We start from the raw sequence: 24,252 nt of genomic DNA on the forward strand, positions 1-24,252 counted from the left end.
AATATTTTCAACTCTCATGAAAGTCTATCTACACCCTAGACGCAAGTTCAACAACTTTGTCATGTTGGAGATGATTCTTGATCCAAGAGAAACTATTCTGGTATTGAAACTTACCAATTGGTTACTGGGAAAGTTACTAAAACTCTTTGAGTCTCAGCTTCCTAATCTATAAAATAAGGTATCTAAGGTGAAATTCTTAAACTAGGATCTACTATATATATATATATATATATATATATATATATATATATATATATATGTATATATCTATAGATGCACATGTAAATATATATACACATATATGTTTCTTTTTAAATTCTATATACTTTATTTTGTGCACTTAAAAATATTATTCTTAGAAGGGCTCTAGAGATTTAAGGGATCTATACTAACACAAAAAAGTTAAGATTCTTCTGGTATAGCTCAAACCCCTATAATCCTATAACTTTAAAATAGATGATTCAATTAAATTCAATAAGCATTTAATGAGCGCTTACTGTGTACTGGATAATATCCTATGAGCTAAAGCTAGAAAGCGGCAGTTAGATGACTCAAAGAATAGAATGCTAGAACTGCAGTCAGAAGTCTTATATGCCCAAGTTCAAATCTGGTCTCAGATGCTTATTAGCCATATGACCCTGGGCAAGTCACCTCATCTGTAAAATGAGCTGGAGAAGAAAATGACAAAGCACTCTAGTATCTTTTTCCAAAAAACCCAAATGGAGTTACAAACAGTCAGACTTGACTGAAAAAATGACCAAATATCAACATAGAATACAAACATAAAGTCAAAAATAATATCTATAAATACTCATAAACAATAGACCACAATTTATTGAGTAGAAATAACTGACAAGTTAGTACCAAATATATACAAAATTCATGCAAAGGGATTTTGGGAAGAGGTTCTGAGAAAATCTGAAAGGACTTCTTGTAAAAGATGATGCTTGAAACACTTTGAGTAGATTCTTGTTGACTAACTCCTATTATTCTCTAAGACTCAAAATAAATTGTTTTGGACACATTTTACTTTGAGAAAGTCTAATATAAAAAATATTCAGCCTTGTGTGCAATTATGTGATTGTTGTAGAGGTAAGGGGCAGATTGAGAAATACTTTGTGAGGAAAGAAGAGGAAAAGTGAAGTGAAACTAACATCATAGTAGACAGTCTTCATTAACAAATCCACTTTTCAAACCTTGCCTTATACTACTCTCACATCTATGCCAAAGGGTTGCATGATGGATAGAACACTGGACCAGCCTTAGGAAAACCTGAGTTTGAATCCTGCCTCCGACATTTACTAGCTATGTGATTCTGGCTGTCTGGCCCTCAGTACTCTATTCTGTAAAATGAGGACAAAAATAATTCACAGTGCTGTTGGGAGAATACTTAAGATCTTAATCCTTGAGATAATATACATAAAGCATTTTGCAAATCTTAAATCACTATATAAATGCTATTTATTATTATTTTATGTTGTTATTAAATCATTTCAGTCATATCTAAATCTTCATGACCTCATTTGTAATTTTTGTGGTAAAGATACTGGAGTTGTTTTTCATTTCCTTCTCCAGCTCTGTTTCTGACTCCAGTTCTGTTGTTCCATCCATTGTGCCACCTAGCTTCCCTGATCAGTATGATGGGGCAGCCAAGATGTCTAATGTACTCTTAATATACAATACAAGAAACATGCTATCTGGATCTTTGGAAATAATTTCTACTATTTTGAGCAAAGCAGGGTTAAGTGACTTGCCCAGGGTCACACAGACAGCAAGTGTCTGTGGTCAAATGTGAATTCAATTTTCCTGACTGCAAGCCTGGCTCTCTTACCTACCTTTATCATTTAGCTACCAAACAATAACAACATTCATATTAGAAGTATTAGGGATATGAAGGTGGGACAGTAGATAGGATGCCAAGTTTGGAATCAGGAAGATCTGAGTTCTGGGCTAGTCACTTAACCCCTTTTTTGCCTCAAATTCCTCATCAGTAAAATGAGGAAGATAATGGCTCCTTCCTCCCAGGATTGTTGTGAGTGCTTTGTAAAGCACTTAATAAAAGTGCCTGGAACATACTATACAATACTATATAAATATATGCCATATAAAAGTTCATTATTATCATTAGTAGTAATAATAATGATGGCATTCTATTCATTAATTCTACTATAGCATTCCAATCAAACTGAACTATCTTCCAACATCTGTTCTCACTTTGTTTATTTACATAATTTCTTTCACATTATTCTCCATCCTTAAAATGGATTCACTTCACCCCTTACACATTCCATGCTCCACCTGATGAAATCTTCTCTTCCTTTAAGGTTTAAAGCAAGAGTACCACTTTCTCCATGAAACTCTCTTTTCCCCAACTGATAAATGGTCAAAGGATATATATATATATAGGCAATTTTCAAAAGAAAAAATTAAAGTTATCTATAGTCCTAGGAGAAAATGCTCTAAAGTACTTTTGATTAGAGAAATGCAAATTAAAACAACTTCTCAGATTGGCTAATATGACAGAAAGCATATTAGGACAAATATTGAAGGAGATTAGAAAAATCGGGACACTAATGCACCATTGGTGGAGTTCTGAACTTATCCAATCATTCTGGGACTACAAAACTGTGCATAGCCCTTGGTCTAGAAACACCACCACTAGGATCCTATCCCAAAAAGAACAAAGAAAAAGGAAAAAGACCTATATGTACAAAGATATTTGTAGCAACACTTTTTGTAGTGGCAGATAATTGGAAATTGAGGGGATGGCTGAATAAATTGTGGTATATGATTATGATGGTCCTCTAATATGCTGTAAAAAATGACAAGCAGGATGCTTCCAGAAGAACCTGGAAAACTTATATAAACTTATGCGAAGTGAAGTGAGCAGAACAAGGAGAATATTGTACACAGTAACAATACTGCCAGATGATCAATTGTGAATGACTTTGCTACTCTCAGCAATATAATAATCCAAACCTATTCTGAAAGAGTTATGATGAAAAAAATGTTATCTACTTCCAGAAGAAGAATTGATAGAGTGTGAATGTAGATTAATACAATTTTTTCACTGTTTTACTTTTTCTTGTAATATGGCTAATATGTAATTATGTTTTGCATGATTTTGCATCTATAACTGATATCACATTTCTTGTCTTCTTAATGAACAGGGAAAAGGCAGGAGGAAAAGAGAGAATTTGGAACTCAAAATGAATGTTAAAAATAAATACTAAAGTTGAAGAACAAAAGAGAAACTTTCTCTGAACATCCCCCACCCCAATTTTCCCACCAAGTGAAAGTGTTTTCTTCGGCTTTGAATATTTCACAGCATTTTGCCTATCAACTTTTCTATTCCCTCTCTACACACACACACACACACACACACACACACACACACACACACACACACACAGACACATACAGAAATTTATGCTTTCTTTCCCATTTGAATGTGAGTTCCCTGAGTTCCCTGAGGCTAAGGACTTTTTTGCCTTTTTTTTAAAAACATCTCCAGAGCTTTGTTTACATAGTAAACACTAAATGAATGCTTATTGATTTTCCTCTATGTCAAAGCTATTTACATCTAATTTTTCCATCTTCCCACTACTGTATTATAAATTCCTTAAGAACATGGTTTATATCATATTTATCACTGTAAACACCCAGCCTCATGCCTCCCCCTTTTCCCTCTACTCCCTCCCACATAAGAAAAATACCTGAAACACAATAAATAATTGATGTTCATTGGTTTAGAGTTGGAAGAGGCATGAGAGGTCAACACTCTCACTTAATAGATGAAGAAACTGAGGCCTTAAAAGGTGCATCAATTTGTCTTAAGATCAGAAAGGTGAGGAACAAAGCTGGAAGTCACAAATAGGTCCTCTGAAAGCAATTCAGATTTGAAAGGGACCTAACAGATTATTTCCCCCGGGGGGGAAATAAAATGTAGAGAAGATCAATGAGCAACGTTGTCTGGATTGTGTAGGTAGGAAGGAACAGAGTTAGGACCAAAGTGTCATAGCTCTAAGTCTTCTTTCCATTGCACCAAATAAAAGAGTGAGTCTCTCTGTCTCTCTCTCTCTCTCTTATCTCTCTCCCCCAACCCCTCCTTTCCCTCTTCTCTCTTTCTCTGTCTCCTTCTCTCATTCTTTCTCCCTCCAACTCTCTCCATCTCTCTCTCTTCCCCCACCACCTTTCCTCTCTTCTTTTTCTCCCCATCCGCCCCCCCCAACTCTTTCTTCCTGTCTTTTCCCTTTTTCATCAGTACCACTGATTTTCATGGTGCTGTGAGAACTCCTTTTAACAGGAATACCCTTGACAAATGCTGATTAGAAAACATTCTTTAAATTAAAGTCTAATAGACATGCCAGGAACACTGAGAGGTTGAAGTGACTTGCCCAGGGTGTCTCTTATTTACTTACTATTTATAACATATGTAATTTGTTTATATATATATATATTTGCTTCTTTTCGTATCCCCAGGCTCAGCATAGGGTCCAACACATAGTAGATGCTTAATAAATGTTGACTAGCTAACTGACTCTGGCAGTATTTGTCAGAGGCAAAAACCCATATCTTACTGATTCCAGGGCTGACTTTCTACCTATGAAGACCTGATGAAGATTGAGAAGTTCCAGGTGTGGTCAGCATCCAGTGAAGAAACTCCCACTACCAAAGAATATCAGTACACAAAAAGATTTCCTAAGAACAGATTCATTCATCTTTTAACAAGCATTTCTTAAGACTCATATATATATACTTAACTTTCACCCACTGCTTCTAGCTCTTGTTATTCGAGACCTTGAAGGAAAAAGTCTGACTCCACTTCCATAAAACAGTTTTTCAGACTTTAAGTTAGCTGTCATGTTTCCCCTAGGGCTTCTCTCTAGGTTAAAGTTCCTTCCACTGAGAATGAATTAACAAGTTCCTGTTTTATATATAATATAATGAAACTAAATCTGACTGACCACTAATTTGGAACAAGGACCAAAGGTTTAAAGTTTACCTTTAAAGAGATTTATGAGACAGGTTTGCTAAGCAAATTAATAGTGTAAACAAGGTTAGAGACTAAAGTGCACTTAAGAGCCAGGCTCCAATGGTACATTTGCATATAATCAATTCATGTGTTAATTCCAATAGAACCTTAGCTGGTCATTATAGTAGCAAGCTGGTCCTTTAGGGGCAAAATGAAGTTAGTCATTAGACTACAGTTTAGGTACTAGAAATTAAAATATTATACCTTTATAAGGCCAGACTTCCATGGGCCTGAGAGGAAGATACAAAGTAAAAGAATTTTTGTTGCTTGTTTTGATTTGTTAATTCATTCTAACTCAAAGTCACATAAGCAAAGGAATCCTACTATTAAAAACATAGAATATTGTTTCAAGTAGCAACTTAGAAGCATTAAAAAAAATTAGCAATATCTCAAAGGCAATCCTGCCCATTCCTCTTCTCTAGTTCAACTCAGGTCCTAACTCAGTTTCCATAGAAGATATATGTTCTCCAAACAAAATATATGCTGTCTTATTCAATAGGTTGGGGCAGCTAGATGGTACAGTAGATAAGTACCAGGCCTGCTGTCAGGTGAACTCTTCTTCCTGAGTTCCAATCTGCTTCAGACACTTACTAACTATGTGACCTTGGGCAAGTCACTTAAACCCTGTTTGCCTCTGTTTTCTCATCTATAAAATGAACTGAAGAGGGAAAAGGTAATCCATTCCAGTATCTTTGTCATGAAAACTCCAAATGGGGTGACAAAGAGTCATAAACAACTGAAAAATGACTAAACAAACTCAATACTTTTATCATATACTGAATATTAGACACCCTTCATCTACCTAGTTTTTCCTGTTTTCATGGGTAGGTTAAATTCTTTTGAAGTTATAGAATTCATTTGAGGTACTTCAATGTTTAGAGTTTAGGGAAATACAGCACACAATGGCATCTCCAAACAGGAATATTTGGAATATCTGAATTTTTGAGTGAATTTATTTCCTCCTGCCTTGTTAAAGGCAAAAGTTCTGGTGTTAAGATTTTTATCTTGAGGGCAGCTAAGTGGCAAGCACCAGCCCTGGAGTCAGGAGGACCTGAGTTCAAATGTGACCTCAGACACTGAACAAATTACCTAGCTGTGTGACCTTGGGCAGGTCACTTAACCCTATTGCTTGAAATAAAAAAATTTTTAAAAATATTTTTATCCTGAGTCTTATAGACTTGATTGTTTTTGTTGACTGTTAAATTTATAATACACAGCACAGTGTCTTGCTGACTGTAGGTATTTTAATAAATAGTTGTTGACTTGAATAGCAATTTTGTAAGCTATAATGAAGTTCAGATTTACTGGGGAATTCATTAATCTTTCTCGCCATTATCCAAATAAAACAGGTTTATTCTACCCTTAAACCAATCCTTTTATTTTGTTCATTTTAAAATATTATTGAGAAGGGATGAAGAATAGTATGTAATCATTTATTCCCTTAGTTAATAGAAACTAGGTATCACATAAAAACTTTAGTTCAATAGTTACTAATTTTCTGCTTCATGTAAAGCACTAAGCTAAGCTGAGAAAGATAAAATATTGAAGATAAGATCCCTTCCCTAATGTAACTCTCTCCTAGCATTATAAAGAATCTGGAAAATGACAATAATATTAATCATTATGACTCCTCTCTCATTATGAATAATAGAAATAACTCAAATTTCTATGGAAGATTAAGGTATTTGTAAGTACCTTTTACAAACATCAGTTTGTAAAACTGGTAAGTAACCACAGAATTGTTTCAAAGCTATAGCTCTGGAAGAGAATTCAGGGACCACCTGGTTCAACTCTATTTTATAAGATAAGGCCCAGGAAGATGAAGCAATTTGCCCAAGACAGCCAAGATAGCCAGAAAGTCACAGAGCCTGCATTGAAATGGCTCCTACTGATACCAAGTCCAGTGTTCTTTCTATTCTTATATTATACTTATACTGCCTCTTAAATGAATAGAAACCAGCACCAAAATAATATAGCTAAAAATCCTAGTCATCAACTATTCAAAAACAGTAGAAAATAAGAATCAAACAGACTATTATTATTTTCTTCACTTCCTCCTTTGAGTTTAACCTTCCTTTGGGTTTAGCTCTCCACTGTTCATTAAGAAAACCTTTACCTCTGTCTTTCTGAATGCCAACATAGTGAAACCACAAATGAATGTGGCTCACTTATGAAGTTCATTCATGAGGTCAATTTAACAACATAAATTCTCTTTGAACTCCGATTTGAATAAATACATCACTCCCATATATGGTTGCATAACTTATTTCATAGAAAAAAGAGTGAGTGCTGGTGAGGTCTGAAAGAAAACAGTAACTTATATTGAAGAATACAAAATTTGCATATTATATAGTATTTGTATAATAATTTGCATGAGGCTTAAAGGTTAAGAATCTTATATCTATTATCTCATTTCATCTTCACAGTAATTTTGTGAAATAAGAAAGAATCACAATCTCTATTCTCTTTAACACAAAAAAAACCCGAGGCTCAGAAAAGTCTATGGATTTGCCCAAGATCACACAAGCCAATGCAAGACACTAACACTGATCTTCTGACACCAAATCCACTACAGAGCAAGATTTCTTAAACCTGGGGTCTATGAACTTATTATTATTGTTGTTGTTGTTGTTGTTATTGTTATGTTAATAATAATAATTAAATGTAATTTGTTTCCTTTGCAAACCAATCCTTTTATTTTGTTCATTTTAAAATATTATTGAGAAGGGATGAAGAAATCCTTGATACAAAAAGGCTTCAAAATCCCACATTCTGGAAATCTTCTAAACCAAGTTAAATAAGACTGAATTCAATAAGAATCAGGAGGTCTAACTTCTAGTTAGTTCTTTCTGTAGCAGTGTGGCTGAGCAAATTATTTACTTTCTCAGCTTGTTTTCTTATCTGGCATGTGGAAGTAAAACCACATACCTAACTTATTTCTGTTGGTATATTCAATGACAAAAATGTACAACAAAATCTTTCTGAATTGTAGAATATTATTAGAGTTGGGGCACAGAAAGACATGAGAAATTAAGTGGTTCCAATCAGTCAATATTTATTGCCTACTATGTGCTAGACATTGTGCTAGGGAGTTAAGGAAAGGAAAACAAAATCAATCCCAGCCCTAAAGGTACTCACAATCTAATGGGGAACACAATAGACAAATAATTACATATGAACAAGCTATATACAAAGCAAATAAAAACCATAAATTGGTAGATTAAGAGTCAGAAAGGATGCACACTTCATTTTACCAATGAGGAAACCAAAACCTAGAGAGATCTTGTGTCTTGCTCATGGTCATACAAGTAGTAGGCAGCAAAACCAGAAAAAAAAAAAAAAACACGTTTCCTGACCCTGCTCACTTCCTACTCTGGCAGAATGAGAAGTCAGGAGGGAAAAAATATCTTCAAAATTCCCCCAGTCTCTTCATCAAAAACAACAAGAGAAACACTGAAAAGAAACAAAACTATTAGAAATCTCAAAATAAAAGTTTTAAAAATCAAAGATCGAATAAAAAAACTAAAAGTAATCATGCACTTTTCTATAAGAGGTTGAATATGTGTAAAGAAGTTCCCTCATTGCATTCCCATAAAGGAAGAGGTAAAAATAGTATTCTTCCCAATTAACAGATAGAAAAATTAAGGCTCAGAAAAATTAAATAGCCTATCCTGACTTAGACAGCTACTTTAAGGAACAGGTTTTTAATTTTAGCCAAGCTGTCTCTTGGTAAAGATGAACTTTAACAAAATGAGGGGAAAAAATCCAAACATTATAGATTAATAGAAGCTATTATAATGCATTTGAAGAAAAATCAACTGAAACAAGCCTAAAAATAGCATCAGAAACAAAGCTAGAATTTCCTTAAGATAAAGTAACTTTGGTACTTCTACACTGAAGAAATTAAGAAGAAATCAAACGAGCAAAAACAAAACAAAAAGGTCAAAAAAGAAAAAAGAGTTATCAGAATATAACTAAGGAAGCTTGGAATAAGCCGAAGATGAATTGCTTAGGAATATCATAGAGGCTATACAGACAATTACAGATTCTGTGAAAAGAATGACAGAAAAAAACTGTGATGAAAAAAAATTACAGTGGAAATCGATTTGGATGAAATGTAGACAAAACTGAAGGATGCAGAGGGGGAATTTTAAACATTAATCTCATCTAGTTCAAATTATTTGACAGATAAGGAAATGAAGGTGAAATGATTTAAGAAAATTGCTCAAGGTCAAATCAACCTTTCTTACAAAATTTTAGTAGTGATCTTTTTACTAAGGTCCACAATGACCTTTAGGCCATCTTGAGTATTTTTGAAAATAGTTACTAGCTTTGTTACAATTTTCCTTTTTAGATATTTCACCTCTACCCCCACTCCCAAAAGAGCCTAAAAAAAAGAAAGAAATTTTAAAAGGGAAAGAAGAACCTTCCCCTTATCTGAAAGGAATAGGCAATTCAACTTTTGTATTAAATAGTCATATCAAATTGTTTAAATATGAGTCCTTTAGGCTTCCTTTAAAAAGGTTCTTTTTAAAAAGAGATCACAAAATTCTTGAGATTTTACAAATTAAGAAACTAAGCCACAACAAAAACAAACTATTGTCCATAGTTGGTAGAACAAACTCATAAACTTTTAGTATTATAAATTTCTATGTAATTGAAAGCATCAGAAATGCTTTCAGGTTATATAATGTTATCGCTAATAAAATAAATTGATAAATATATCATAGTATATAAATATCATCTATATTAATATATATAAAATACCGGGATGTCCAAAATGTGACCTGCAGTGAGATTTTATGCGGCTGCCTGTGGGTTTAACTAAATGCTTTAGCAAACGAAGTTGAGCTACTGCAAAGCTCTCACTAAAATAGTAAATCAAAATATATTGTCTATTGTTTCAATAAAATCTTTTAAAAGGTTGGACAGCCCTCGTGTAATATATAATTAATTAAGGTAAAGTTATAAATCAATAAATAACACAACAATAATCCTCTGTATATACCTCGAGGGAAAAAATTAATTACAGTTTACTAACCTTTGGCAAATGCTAACATATTATGCTGGTAAAAGGTTTGACTTGAAGGTAATAAAAAAACTCAGGTGACTAACTTTTATTTATTTTTTTTGAAGAAGGGAAAAGGAAAAGGGTGACCATGAAAAGGGGTGCTATGTGTCTTACCTCATATCTTCCCATCCTTAAGAGACAATCATTGATTGTTTACATTATGATGTCACAGTATTGTCATATTAATAGCAATTGATTTCCTATTAAACAATTAGGTGATCTTAATAAAGCACTTTGAGATGGGTGGTTGGGGGTACTCTTTGGCAAGGGTAGAGAATAGAAGTTGAGAAGCTCACAGGTCTTTCTCTTCCTTCTATCAATAAGTGGATAGTGGACTATGAATTAGACAACCTGAAAGGAGGAGACAACAGGGTGTAGTGTAAGGATCAATGCTGGTGTTGAAGTCAGAAGATCTGATTTCACTTCCATGATCTTCTATCTCCTACCTTTGTGGATTTAGGAATGTCACAACCACCCTCTCCAGACCTCAATTTCTTCAACTATGAAAATAAATAAACAGATGAATTAATGAATGAATAAGTAAATAAATGGATGAACGAATAAGTAAATAAATGGGGAAACTGGTGATCAGCTTTGAAGTGAGACCAAAAGAGAGAGAGAGATGAAGGAGAAAGAACAGCCATATCCAGAACTAGAGAATTAGCATTCAAAACCTGACTCCACTACTTACTACCTCTGTGAGTATATTCAAGCACTTAACCTTTCTCTCAGCCTCAGGATCCTCATATGTAAAATGAGGAGATTTGGATTAGATGGCCTCTAAAATCTATTCTAATCCTAAATCTATGAGCCTATGATATTGATGACAGCAGTCTAAATTGTTTTTGGAAACTGGGGAGTATTTTTAATGACAATAAACCAGTAATAGTCTATCTCACATCTCTGTTCTTTTAGTGATTCAGTGAGGTTGCAAGTTACGGGATTCCAGAGTCTTCAAAGAACTTAAGTATTTGGTCATTAATGAAAACAATGGAAAGCACATGTTAGTTAAGAGTGATAGTCATGAATGAACAATATAGAACCATATAATACAAATGTCATGAAGTTTATATCAGAAAAATATGTGATTAGAGTTCAAATCCAGTCTCAGATACTTAATAATTACCTAGCTTTGTGGCCTTGGGCAAGCCACTTAACCCTATTGCCTTGCAAAAAACCTAAAAAAAAAAAGGCAAGAAAAAGAGATAACCTGATGAAGTCTATATGCTGCTAATAATGCCTAGAGCAGGGTTTCTTAATCTGGGGTTCATTAATGATAGATTTTCATGGGGTCTGTGAAATTAGATAATAAAAAAGTTACATCTTTATTTTTACTAATTTCTAACTGAAAGTTAGCATTTCTTTTATTAAAACCATTATTCTGACAAGATGTCCTTTTGCCTCATCAGACTACTGAATGATACAAAAAAGGGTTGGTTTAGAGAGAGTTCTCTCTCTCCCCTGGATATTGGATAGACTTCCTGAAAAAAAACTACAGGAAGACACTGAAAAGAGAGTCATGCAAGAATAAGAGGTGTGCCTGGGTTTGGAGAAAGGAGTGCTAGGCTTGGGATTTAGGAAGAGTTGAGTTCAAATCCTACTCCATATACTTACTAGCTGTCTCACCCTAGGCAAGTCACTTAACCTTTCTAAGTTTCAGTTTCCTCATCTAAAAAAGGGAGCTAATAAAAGCACTTGACACACAGGATTGCTGTGAGGATCAAATAAGTAACCAATGAAAAACATTTGGTAAACCTTAAAGTCCTCTCATGAGAGCAGAGCTCTATCAAAAATCAAAATGAGGAAACTGGGCTAAATGATCTCTAAGGTGCTTTTGGCTCTAACTGCCATGGAAGTGGTAGGTCTGAATACCATCTTGTAATATAATACCTGTGTGACCACAAATATATCATTTTCCTTCTTAGAACATTAATTTATTCATTCTGTGAAGCTGGGTTAATACTTGTACTCTGTATCTAATGAGGTCACTGATCCAAATCACTATAAGTTATATTGCTGTTGTTCAGTCATTTCAGTCATGTCAAACTCTTGGTGACTTCATTTGGGATTTTCTTGGCAAGATACTGGAATGTTTGCTATCTCCTTCTCTAGTTCATTTTACTGATAAGGAAAATGAGGCAAACAGAGCTTAAGCAGCTGGTCCAAAGTCACACAGCTAATAAGTATTTGAGGCCAAATTTGACCTCAGGAAAAGAAGCACTCTGATTTCAGATCTGACACTCTTTTCACTGCACACCTAGTTGCTCAGATAAGCAACTACAAAACATGAGAGTTATTGTATTATATCATATAATGGACTCCAAAAGTGCCATGCAATTATTCCACAAACATCATTACTGAGCCACAAGACTGAGTTAGAAGGGACCTAAAGATAAACCACCCCTTTCCAATTGCAGTTAAGAAAATTGAGACCCAGGGAAGAAAAGTGACTCATCCTTGAACAAGCCTTCACTACACAAAAATACATTAAAATGACCCAGCAAATGCTATGCTAAATTTCCAACAGAAGTGGATCACAAAAATCATAACAACGAAAGGACCTAAAATTGGGGGTCTGGGGTACCATTAAAATGATCGGTTCGGTTCAGTGTCTTGGAAATAGCAGCCTTTTGCATGGAAAGGAAGAGCAGATACCCTGACCACTCATAGAGGAAGGAGAACTATGAGCTACACATGCTTATGTGGGATTATTAATTTTGAGAGCAGTCCTGAGAGGGTAACTTTAGCCAGAATCTATGTTTACGACAATTTTAGTAAATGCTCTCCATTCACCAAAGTGGGGGAAAATCAAGATTCTAAAACAATGAGTACCGTTCAAATCCTGATGATGAATTACATTGAGATCCATTTAAATATTCATGCCATTTTCACATCTAAATTTGGGAATTATCATGGCTTCTCTATGTCTCTTTGAGAGATTCTAAGGAGAAAAGTACAAAGATGCCCACAAATGTGTTTTGAGATTCATGCATTCCAAAGTGGCAGCTTTCCAAAATGCAAAATAAAAGCTCTCCCTGGGATACCCTTTTGGCTTTTTGCAAGTTTCTGTTATTAAGTTTTTATACATAATTAATTTTCTCCAAAGTCTGGCTCAGAACATACCAAGTAAATCTGAATTCTAAAAGAAATTATAAAAGGTTAAGTCTCATCACCCTGGGGTCTAAGGCAAAAATGGGATCAAATTCTGAGAGTCTATCATGGAGGGACCCATCTTTGCATCTTTACAATATTCCAATAAGAATTAAAGCACTGGAAAGGAAAGAATTTATTGGAAGTTTAGTGAAAGGATTAGTTTGGGACAAAGCCTCAGGAAAAGGTCTATTTTAACTATGTGACCTTGGACGAGTCATTTTACTTAGGCACTTCTGTATCATCATCCATGTAATTTGTTCATATCTTTCTTTGAAAGATAAAATAATAAAAGATCAGTACTACCACTATTATTAATATATTTCTCCCCTTAAAATTTATAAAATAACCACTCAAAAAATAGGCTGTAAAAGTATTATAAACCCTAATTTACATATGGAGAAATTGAGGTACAGAGGGTTTAAATGATCTCACAACTAGTATCAGAGCTAGAGTTCAAAATGGACTCCTGATTTTAAGTTCAAAAGCTTTTTTTTTTTTTACTACATCACAGGGTCTTTTGAAAAGTAAAAGGCAGTAGCTATCCTTCAAATTGGAGCAGTTAGGTAACACTGAAGATAGAGCTCCCAGTCTAGAATCAAATCTGCTCTCAGACACTAATTAGATATGTGACTCTAGATAAGTCATTTATTCTTATTTGCCTCAGTTTTCTCATCGATAAACTGAGTTGGAGAAGGAAATGGCAAGTCACTTAAGTCCCTTTCTGAAAAAAAAACCCAAATGAGGTTACCAAGAGTCAGACGCGACTGAAATGACTCAACAACAACTTCAAACTGGGAATGACTGAATAAACTATGGATATAAATAAAATAGAATATAACTGGACAGCAAGAAGTGACAATTATGGAAAATTCAGAGAATCATTCCAACTCTAAATCTATGATCCCTTGATCCTCCCCAGAATGGTCCTATATATACTGGGGATACCAGAATGCAAATAAAACTGTTCCAGTCATCAAGGACATTATATTTCCTTGCCTTCTTACTCTTCCTAGATTTAAGTATCTATTATATTACATATATGAAGCTAGTTTGATAAAATTAGGTGTCATTTAACCACTAGTTGCTCTCTTATCCTAAAGACAGAATCTATTCCTTTCACTTCCACTTCAGAAAATGCTCTAACTACCTTTGGATGGCAGGTTTAATATAGCTTCAAGCCAGTACTACATTTTGATGGATGAAGTATTTCTTAATGACTATGGAACACAGGTTTGAAAGAAACTTTAGCATATAAGAATGCCATAAATCCTTGAAAACATATTACCTGCATTAGGTAGTTTCCACAAAGAAATTGCATTTTGGAGGAAAAAATTAAGACCTGTGTGTTCTGGGGCAGTTGTACAACTTTTGGAAGATAGTTCTATCTTCCATACCTCTATCACTCTGGTTATCTCTTCTAGTCAAACCCCTCAGCAAACATCAACATCTTCATCATCTCTAACATTTATATAGTACTTTAAGGTTTACAAAATATTTTATAAATTCTCTCATTTTTATCTCCACAACAGTGCCTTTCAGCACTAATAATAATAATAATATCAGTAATGATGACTGATGATGATTTATATTTACATGACATATATATATATATAAAACTTTAAGGTTTGAAAATCATTTTATAATTATTATCTCATTATAGCCTAACAATCCTGGGAGACAGGTGTTATTATTATCCACATTTTATAGATAAGGAAACTAGGACAAACAGACCTAATAAATTTCCCAGGATTATTTAGTCAGTAATTGTCTGAACTCAAATTTGAACTCAGGTGTTCTTAATCCAAAGTTCATCACTCTATCCACTTCATCACCTAACTGCCTAGAGAACAAATATAGGAGAGATAACATTATGGGATGCAGAATAGAAAATTGATTACATTAAATTAAAAAAAGATTTTGCATAAACAAAACCAATGCAACCAAGATTAAAAAGAAAACGGGAAAGTGGGAAAATATTTTTCAGCAATTTTCTCTGATAAATACTTCATTTCTCAAATATAGAGAGAACTGAGTCAAACTGTAAGAATGAGTTATTCCCCAACTGCTAAGTAGTCAATGCTATCTATAATCATAAGAAAAATACTCCAAATTACTAATGATTAGAGATATGCAAATTAAAACAACTAAGTACCACCTTATATCCGCTTGGCTACTTATTATAACTGAAAAGAAAAATGACAAATGTTGGAGGGGATGTGGAAAAACTGGAACAATAATACACCACTGATGGAGTTGTGAACTGACCAATCATTCTAGAGAGTAATTTGGAACTATGCCCAAAGGGCTATAAAACTGTGCTTATCCTTAGATTCAGCAATATCATTTATTAGGTCTGTCTGCCAAACAGATCAAGGAAAAAGGAAAAGAACCAATATGTAAAAAAATATTTATAACACCTCTTTTTGTAGTAGCAAAGAATTAGAAATTGAGGGGTGGTATATGATTATAATGGGATAGTGTTATTCCATAAAAAATTATGAGCATATTGTTTTCAGAAAAAAGCATGAGAAAACTTCTATGAATTGACACAAGGTGAAGTGAGCAGAACCATGAAACCATTGTACATAGTAACAGCAATATTGTAGAATGATCAGCAGGGAATGACTTAACTACTCTCAGCAATACAGTGGTCCAAGACAATTCCAAAGGACTCATGATGAAAAATGCCACTCACCTCTGGAGAATGAATTTTATACTGTGAACACAGACCAAAGCATATTATTTTTAAATTGTTTCTTTTTTATATCTATTTTCCTTTGCAATATGACTGATATGGAAATGTTTTACATGATATCACATGTTTAATCTATAGCAAATTGCTTGCCTTTCTCAAAGAGAGGGCAAGGAATGAGGGAGAAAATCTTGGAACTCAAAAAATATTTAAACGAATGTTAAAATTTTTTTTTACATGTAATTGAGAAGAAATAAAATAAAATAATTAAAAAGCAAATTGGGGTCATTTGTTCAGTTTGTTATTGTTCAGTTGTAGCCTACTCTTCATGACCCCATTTCAGATTTTCTTGGCAAAGGTACCAAAGTGGTTTTCCATTTCCTTCTCCAGCTCATTTTATAGGTGACAAAACTTGAGAAAAATAGGGTGAATTGACTTACCCAGGATCACAAGAGTCAGAGGACAAATTTGAAATCAGATCTTTTTGATTCCAGGTCTTGTGCTTCTAATCCACTGAACCACATAAAGTGCTGAAGTCATTAAGTTATAAACTTAAAATGGTATTAATGAAATGATGTTAGGAGGTAAAAATTATTTCAAACTCTATATAAATATTTCAAATATATATGTATATGAGTGTGTGTGTGTGTGTGTGTGTGTATGTGTGTACCATATGGATCAAAGTATAAGACTACCAATCTTTTAATCTCTCTGCCTGAACTAAATATATATTCCAGTCCTTGTGCATTATCATTTCTGTTTAAATTTTTTTTCTTTCTTTCATAGGTTTCTAAGAGGCACAAGTAGGAGTGGCTTGTCCAAAATCACATAGATAGCAATTGAAAGCACTATGATTTAAACCCAGATCCTCCAATCCCTAATTCTTCCTACTATACCATGCTGGCTGCCTTTCTCTATACACCAGTAGTTTAGGAAATGTTGTTGCATTGAACTGTGAAAGATCCACAAAGATATAAATACATATATCTGAACATGTGGCATATCTAGTGGATGATATGGGAGAGTTTTGTCCCTCAAAATACAACATGCCCAGAGTCATTACACAACTTCCTAGATACGAATAACCTCAAGCAGTACTGACCTAATACTTTAAAAATGTATGATCCTCATCAAGTCTATACTTGCAGCTCATGAAATTAAAGTAATTAAATAAATAATTCATATAAATATAATATAGTATTATATAAATCAATTAAACATTAAAAAAGCAAACACACAGTTTAGGTATGTCTCAGAGTAATCAGCTCTAATATAAACACCACACCACTCTAAAGGTAACTTGAGTGGTTTAAAGTGTATCTTACCTGGTTCTTTCTACAAGGATTCTTCATCATCATCATTGGTTCATACCTAAGCTCAGTATCTCACCACAATGATTTCTCCCCAGCTTCTTAAATCATTCATAACCTGGTTTGCTGAAAGACATACTGTGAGCAAACAGAGCAGCCTCTTATAGGAAAAGGAATAAGAGGAAGAAAGGAAAGTGGGTCTTGGATATAGAATCACAAGCATCAACTCCAAACCATTCATTTTTACATTTGAGGAAATAGAGATCTAGAAAGTGAATTATTTCAGGACATAAGAACTTATTCACAAGTAATACATTCAAGGTCATAAGGATCATGGAGGAAGTCACTAGAACCCAGGACGGTAACTGTCAATCCAGTGTTCTTCCTACTAAACTACAACTAGACTCCTTAGTTAGGTTTTGAGGTCATCTCTTTCCCACAGGTGGGACATTCTACATATACACACACTCCTTATCAAATGTTTTCAAAGTCTCTGATTAAATATCTCCAATGACAAGAGAACTCATCTCATGATGCAACTTTGCATAAACAAGAAAAAAAAACCCATGGATTAACTTTGTTATTTGATTCACTCCAAGTTATCAGTCAGCACAGATTGAAACCACAAGCCTTTATATTCCAGATTCCTATATTTCTACTATGAGCACTGAACTCCAAAGTGACAGTTATCCAGAGGACTGTCCATATCGTATCATGGTTCTAAAATCATAACACTGCTGCTCTTATTGGAAATGAGTGGGGTCCTGGCTAATCTTGTTATGGAGAGGTTTGATAAATGTTTTACAGGGTTTCATCTTGTTCTTTTTTTCCTATGTAGAGCAGACCAACTCAGTATATTCTCAAAATGTTCTCACAACAAAGTTGATTTCCTGTTTTATAAAGAGGAAAAAAATTGATTCAGAAAGAGAACAGTGATGGAAAGGGGCATAAAGTCACACCACAAGTCAGTGGCAAAGCCAAGAATAGAACACAGCTCCCTGGATTTTCAATCTGGTACATTATCTACTGAAACCACCAAGCCTCTATATAATTATGTGTTCTTTTCCAAGAGAGCCTACAGTTGAATAGAAATGGATCTGGGATCAAAATACTGATTTGCTTGAAACAAAAGCCTAGTTTCAACAAGAAAAAAAGCCCTTGGTCTATCTTCGGTGCTGCGAAAGACAAGCTAATTTTAAATTTTTATTATTATTGAATCTGATTGTCTGATTATGGGATTGAAAAGGACAACTCAGAGATGCAAGATGAATTTTCTCCAGAAGGATAAAAAAAATCCTTTTAGGAATCAGAAAAAGGCTGCATTCTAGATGTGTCACTGCCACTAAGGAAGAAGAAAAAGCAAGGATTGAGTTCCCATAACACCTACAGTATAAGCTTTTCAGTCCACTGCAAAGTTAAACTACACATAGTTAACAGAAGAGATTTTTGTTTTCAGTCTCAAATGCCACAAGGCATTCCAACTTCCATGAAACCATTTACTATGGAGATACTTATGACTTGGCAATCAGATTCGATATGCCAGTAAAATCAAGCTGTTAGTTTCCAACTTGTAGTCATGACATGGATGACAAGCAGATCATTTTGAAGCTGTCTCAAATATAAATGGCTCTGCTAGTTCTCTGGATCTAATATGATTGGTTTGGATGTTTTTAATGTTTTTTGCTATTAGGCTTGAAATTAATGGGATGAAAGGAGGGAAGAGGCCAGTTGAACTGGGGTTAACAGTTATCCCTGAAAGTCATTAAGCTATTGAAGGTCCCCTGGTAGCATCAGGTGGAAGAAGCAGTTCCCAAGGGAGAGGCACACCTCAAACCTGAGGCAGATCGTTACCATAGCTTTACTTTCCAATGACAGTAGGAAACAGTGAAGCAGGGTTGGCAAATGTATGTATGTGTATGTGTGTGTGTGTGTGTGTGTGTGTGTGTGTGAGAGAGAGAGAGAGAGAGAGAGAGAGAGAGAGAGAGAGAGAGAGAGAGAGAGCGCAGGCGAGCTAATCTTGGTAATGATTTGAGGCACACACACTCAGCTGAGTGCAATTTTGTGAGTGGGAGGTTTCCAAACTGAAGACTTAAAACAAATACATAAAGAAATATGAAAATATGGGGTGAAGGGGTATCACATAACTCTCCTCCTCCTCCCTTTTTGATCAGCTGAGAGGCTGACTAGCTTCAAGGATAGAGAGTGGAACAGAAGAGGACAATTCCTAACCAGGAAGCTTTTGGTGATGAAAAGTCACTTAACACAGAAAGAAGGATGAAATATTCTGTGCAAGTCTTGGGCAGGGCAAGGATTCTGATACTGGATGAGAGGAAATGGGAAGGGCATTCAACTGTGACTAAGAACTGGGGCCGAGCTGAATTGAGAGGGGCACAGGCAGGGCTGAATGAGTCCAGTAACCAAGGTTGTGCAATGGAGCAGTCCCACTTGCAGTCATTCCCAGCAAGTCTCAAACATTTCAGAAGCCTAAGAGCATTCACATTTGTAGAGCTAGAAGGCTTTGTTGAATTACTGCAGTTTGCCCTGGCAACAGGAGGGGAGCCTCTTCCCCACTTTGTCCCCAAGAAAAGCACACTAAATCCTGGGTGGCATGAGTTACCTACCAAGAATATGTATATCATCAGGAAGAGTCAACCCTATGACTCCACTGGTAATATTCGGAGATCAGAGAGAACAGCTTCTCAGGTTTAAAGCCAGGCTGAAAGTGCACCAGAAGGTAAAGATTAACCAGGGCTTAAAGTTTCCCAGATCCTGGGCCCTCCCATTAAAATTAAAGAGACTGAAACTACCAAATAAACAATACAAAATGAAAATCCCAGAACCACCCAGTCGTCATAAAGCAAAATAAATAGGTTTTAGAAAAATGAAAGTAATGAATAAAGGTCAGTGAAATTTTAACTTTGGGATTTACCGAAATAGGAGTTTGGAGGGCGGGGGGAGACTAAAGAAGGAGAAAGAGCTAGGCTAATCGCCCCCCCCCCCCAATCCCAGCCGCAGAGAGATCAAGGTTGGTCTCCAGCAGGCAAGGAGAAGAATGCAAGGTGGCGGTACTAACTTCCGACCTCATAAACTGCAGTCAAGCGCCCCCTCCCCTTTGCCTGAGGATTAATCTTTCTCCACCTGCCGGGTTCAAATCTCAAGGAAACTATGAGGCGAGACCTCCGAGAACCACCTCCCCATCCAAGAATCGGGAGCAGCACCCGAGGATCCCCCTTCCTTTCACCACCACTGCCAAGGAAATTCCCACAATGTTAGGGGAGGGGACGTGCACGCACCAAGTCGGCAACCAAACTGCGCTACAACCTCGAAATACCCGGTCTCATCCCTCAGGCAGACACTGAGACGAGCCAGTCGGGAAAATTCATTCTCGGGGGTCAGGGGTCCGTGCACAAGACAGGAGGGTGAGGCCAAGTAAGAGAGAGAGGGGGGTGTTCAAAGAATTCGACCAGCATCTATCAAATGCCTGCTGCGCGCAGAGAAAGATACCCAGTTCCGATCACAGGGGGTTTAGCGTCCGCAGGGGAGTTCAAGATGGTGAAGTCACAAATCCTCACTTTCCAGAAGGGAAAACTGAGGACCAGAGGGGAAGAAACGGCCAGTCCAACAAGGGCGGCTGCCAGTGCGTGACAGAGCCGCCGTTCGAACCCAGGACCTCTGGTTTCGAACCCAAGCTCTAGAGATAAAAGACGCTCCCTGCCCTCAGGAAACTCAGAGCCCAGGTCTGGGATGAGGCAGAGACGCAGAGAACTCTCACCCACAATATTCCGTGCTCAGCGAATTAGCGAGGGTCCCCGGCAGGGAAGTGCGCGCTGCGGGGTGATGGCTCCTTCTGCTCACGCTGATTTGGGCCCCCCGAACCTCGAAGATGCCCTCGGGTCAGGGAGAGCTGAGGGAGGGACGGGGGGGGGGTTGACATTCGGGAACAGCGTATTCCAACACACACACACACACACACACACACACACACACACACACAGACGCCCCGGTCTTTGCTTCCAGCTCCTTACCGGGTCCTCCCCAAGTTGCGGCTCCGCTCCTGCTCCGCCTCCGGCTGCCAGCTCCGGGCCGAGGCGGCGGGACTCTGCCCCGGGGGCCGAGGGGCGGCGGGCGGGCGGCGTCCGCGGAGCGCCCGGCTCAGGCTAGCAGCGCTGGCCCCTCGCCCGTTCGCGCCGCCGCTCCGACTCTGCGCGCATCCCCGATGCCGAGGAAAACAAAAGGAAACCGGCGGAGAGAAAAGAGGAAACGAGGCGGAGACGCATGGGGGGCGGGCCGGGGCGGGGCGCGGGAGAAGCAGCGGGACCGGCGCGCGGGAGGGGGCGGGCACCGCAGAAGTTTGGCGCTGCCTCGGGAGGGAGGGGAGACGGGCAGGGAGCGCCCGCCCCGCAGCCGGGGCCCTCGGGCGGGCCGGGCCCCCACGCCCCCACCCTTCCCAGGCCCACCCCGGCACGGGGGCGGGGCCGGGGCGAAGGCGGCGCCTGGGCCCGACCCCTCTGCCCGGCCGCCCTCCCTCCTCCTCCTGCCTCCTTACCTCCGACTCCTCACCTGAGGACTGCAGAGGAGGCAGGAGGCAGCGAGAGTCGGGGGGCGCCCGGGGGCGTGGCTGCCTTGGAAGGCGCCGGCCCCGCCCCGGCCCGCCCCGGCCCGCCCCGGCCCCAGCCCCGCCCCGGCCCCGCCCCGGCCCGCCCCGGCCCGCCCCAGCCCCGCCCCGGCCCCGGCCCGGCCCGCCCCCGGCCTCTGCGGCAGGCAGGAAGCCCGGAGTGGCCGGGCCTGGGGCGCCGGGCCCAGGGCAGGCGGGAGCTCCCGGGCGCAGGCTCCCCAGGGCCGGCACTCGAGTCGGGAGTCTTGGACCTAAGATCCTGGCCCCTGCCTAGTTTCTCCTCGGAGGTCGCGCCGCCGCTTCCCCACTTCACCGGGTCTTGGTGAGGATCAGCTACAAAAAAGCTATCGAAAACGCCTCTCAAACCCGAACCCTCCAGATGTTGGCTGTTACGGCTCCCGCGAGGTGGGATAGACCCTTGGGCCCCGGAGCTCAGCTCCTTGTATTTTCCCCTAGCACGCAGTGGGAGCTTGATAAATAAATGACTTTTTATACGGAAGTGCCGGAAGGGATGAATTGAGTGAATTTGAAGTCTACCTTCCCTGACTCAGACATCTACCTGTGTCACCGTAGATCCACTGGTTTACTTTTGTGAACCTTCCTTTACTCGCCTGCAAATTGGATTTAATAATATTTTTACTCTAGTTCATAGGGGTGTTGTAAATGTTGAGGTATTATACAAATATGTATTATTATGAGTAAATGTTTGAGGACCTGAAGGCATTTGGAAGAAGCCTTCTATTCACTATAACATTTTCTTAACCACCTAGCTCCACTGAGCTGTACTTGTGATCCCATCTCCCTTTCCTTAAGAGATGCAAAGTCTCTTCAGAGAATGACTTTTCTTTTTCTCCCCACTTCCAAAAGACAGATTTAAAAAACCATCCTTTCCTTCCCTGTGTTACTCTGAAAAATAAGTTTGTCTTCTTAGGAGAGTACAAGTACATTACCCTTTTCCCCTCTCCACCAAAAAAAAAAACCAAACAAGACTTCGTTTCTGAATAAAGTTTCAAATCCAGTTTGCTATTTGACATAAAATCTTAAAATTTTAGGATGTAGAACTACAAGGAAAATTAGAGATCATCCCAGGGTTTCTTAACTTAGAAATCATGCATGCCTGTGCATGCAACTCACATATGTGCATGTGTACATATACCTATATACATATGATTTATAGACTATAGCTAGCCCTCTTTTGATATGATTGGTTTCTATTCTAATTGTATATATTATATTTAAAGATTTTAAAACATTATTTTGAGAAGGGGTCCATTCATCAAACTGTTGAAAGATTCCAAGACACAAAAATACTTGAAATTTTGTTCTGGTCCATATCCCTCATTTTGCAAATGAGAAGAAACTGAAGCCCAGAGAGGTGAAGTGTTACCCAGTATCACACTCTTAGGGACCGAGTTAGGATTGAAGCCACAATTTTCTTATTGCCAATTTAATACTGTTTTCACCGCACAAGATGCCTCTTCAGAGCTATCATTGTAGTGACTCTAAGGAGAAACTCAAATCCAATTGCCTTCCTTCTGCAGAGCCTCTGGCAGATACACTCGAGGTCAGATTTATTGTTATTATTTATTTTTAAATCATTAAAAGACCTATTATGTTCAAGGCCCAGTGTCATCCTCAAATCTGCTCTGTTGGAAACAAAGATGAATTAGTAGCAGCTGCTGCCCTTGAGGTTATAAACAGTCCAGTAGAGGAGAAAAGTGATCTACAACAAAGAACTGAAATACAAAGAAGAATGTGACCAAGTCCATTCTTCAAGATGCCGCTCAAATGCCTCTACTTCTGTGAAATCTTCCCTAATCCATCCTCTGAACTCTCATAACACTTTGTGACTCTCTTACCCACTTTCCTATAACCTGCCAATGTATTCCAATCACCTGTATATATGTTGCTTGCCCCAGGGACTTCTGGAGAACCAAAATCATGGCTTTGGACAGAGTAGGTAGTCAATAAATATTTGTTGATTTGCTGAATTAAGTGATTTGTCCACTCAGAATTAGAATCCAGGCTCACGGCTCTTGGTTTACTCAGGCATTTAAATACTATTTGAGAAATAGTTATAACACTAGGATTAAATTCAATAAATTTACTCAGTCTAAATTAGTGTAGTATGAATGGAGAAAAATCACTGAATCTGGAGACAGGATTGCTATATAATAGCCCTGTAGCCTTGAGCAACTCCCATGTCCTCTATGTCCTTAGGCTCCTCATCTGGAAATGAGCAACTTGAACTAAATGATTTGGAAGGAGTCCCTTTCAGTACTAAATCATATGAGGCTATAAAGCTCTTAGAAATCAAAAGAAGTTACAAAAACCAAGTCTTTGGAAAAATTGCGATCAGTTTGTTTACAAACTGGA

The 24,252-nt window shown here is 37.7% G+C and overlaps 1 protein-coding gene and 1 pseudogene across 6 annotated transcripts in view; one reads left to right on the forward strand and one right to left on the reverse strand.

Annotated features, from left to right (window-relative positions):
* HPCAL1 (hippocalcin like 1) overlaps positions 1 to 21,830 on the reverse strand; it is a 187,840-nt gene extending 166,010 nt beyond the window's left edge. For 3 of the 6 annotated variants that reach the window (XM_074209770.1, XM_074209765.1, XM_074209768.1), the window contains exon 1: positions 21,287 to 21,416. The gene's annotated coding sequence lies outside the window, so the exon portion shown is untranslated. Of the gene's footprint in view, positions 1 to 21,033; positions 21,232 to 21,286; positions 21,421 to 21,807 lie in introns of those variants that run through there. The other 3 variants (XM_074209767.1, XM_074209769.1, XM_074209766.1) reach the window with 3 other exon arrangements.
* LOC141487908 (26S proteasome regulatory subunit 10B-like) overlaps positions 21,006 to 24,252 on the forward strand; it is a 50,336-nt pseudogene continuing 47,089 nt past the window's right edge.

This window comes from Macrotis lagotis, chromosome 1 (genome assembly GCF_037893015.1).
Source record: "Macrotis lagotis isolate mMagLag1 chromosome 1, bilby.v1.9.chrom.fasta, whole genome shotgun sequence".
NCBI classification, from domain to species: domain Eukaryota; kingdom Metazoa; phylum Chordata; class Mammalia; order Peramelemorphia; family Peramelidae; genus Macrotis; species Macrotis lagotis.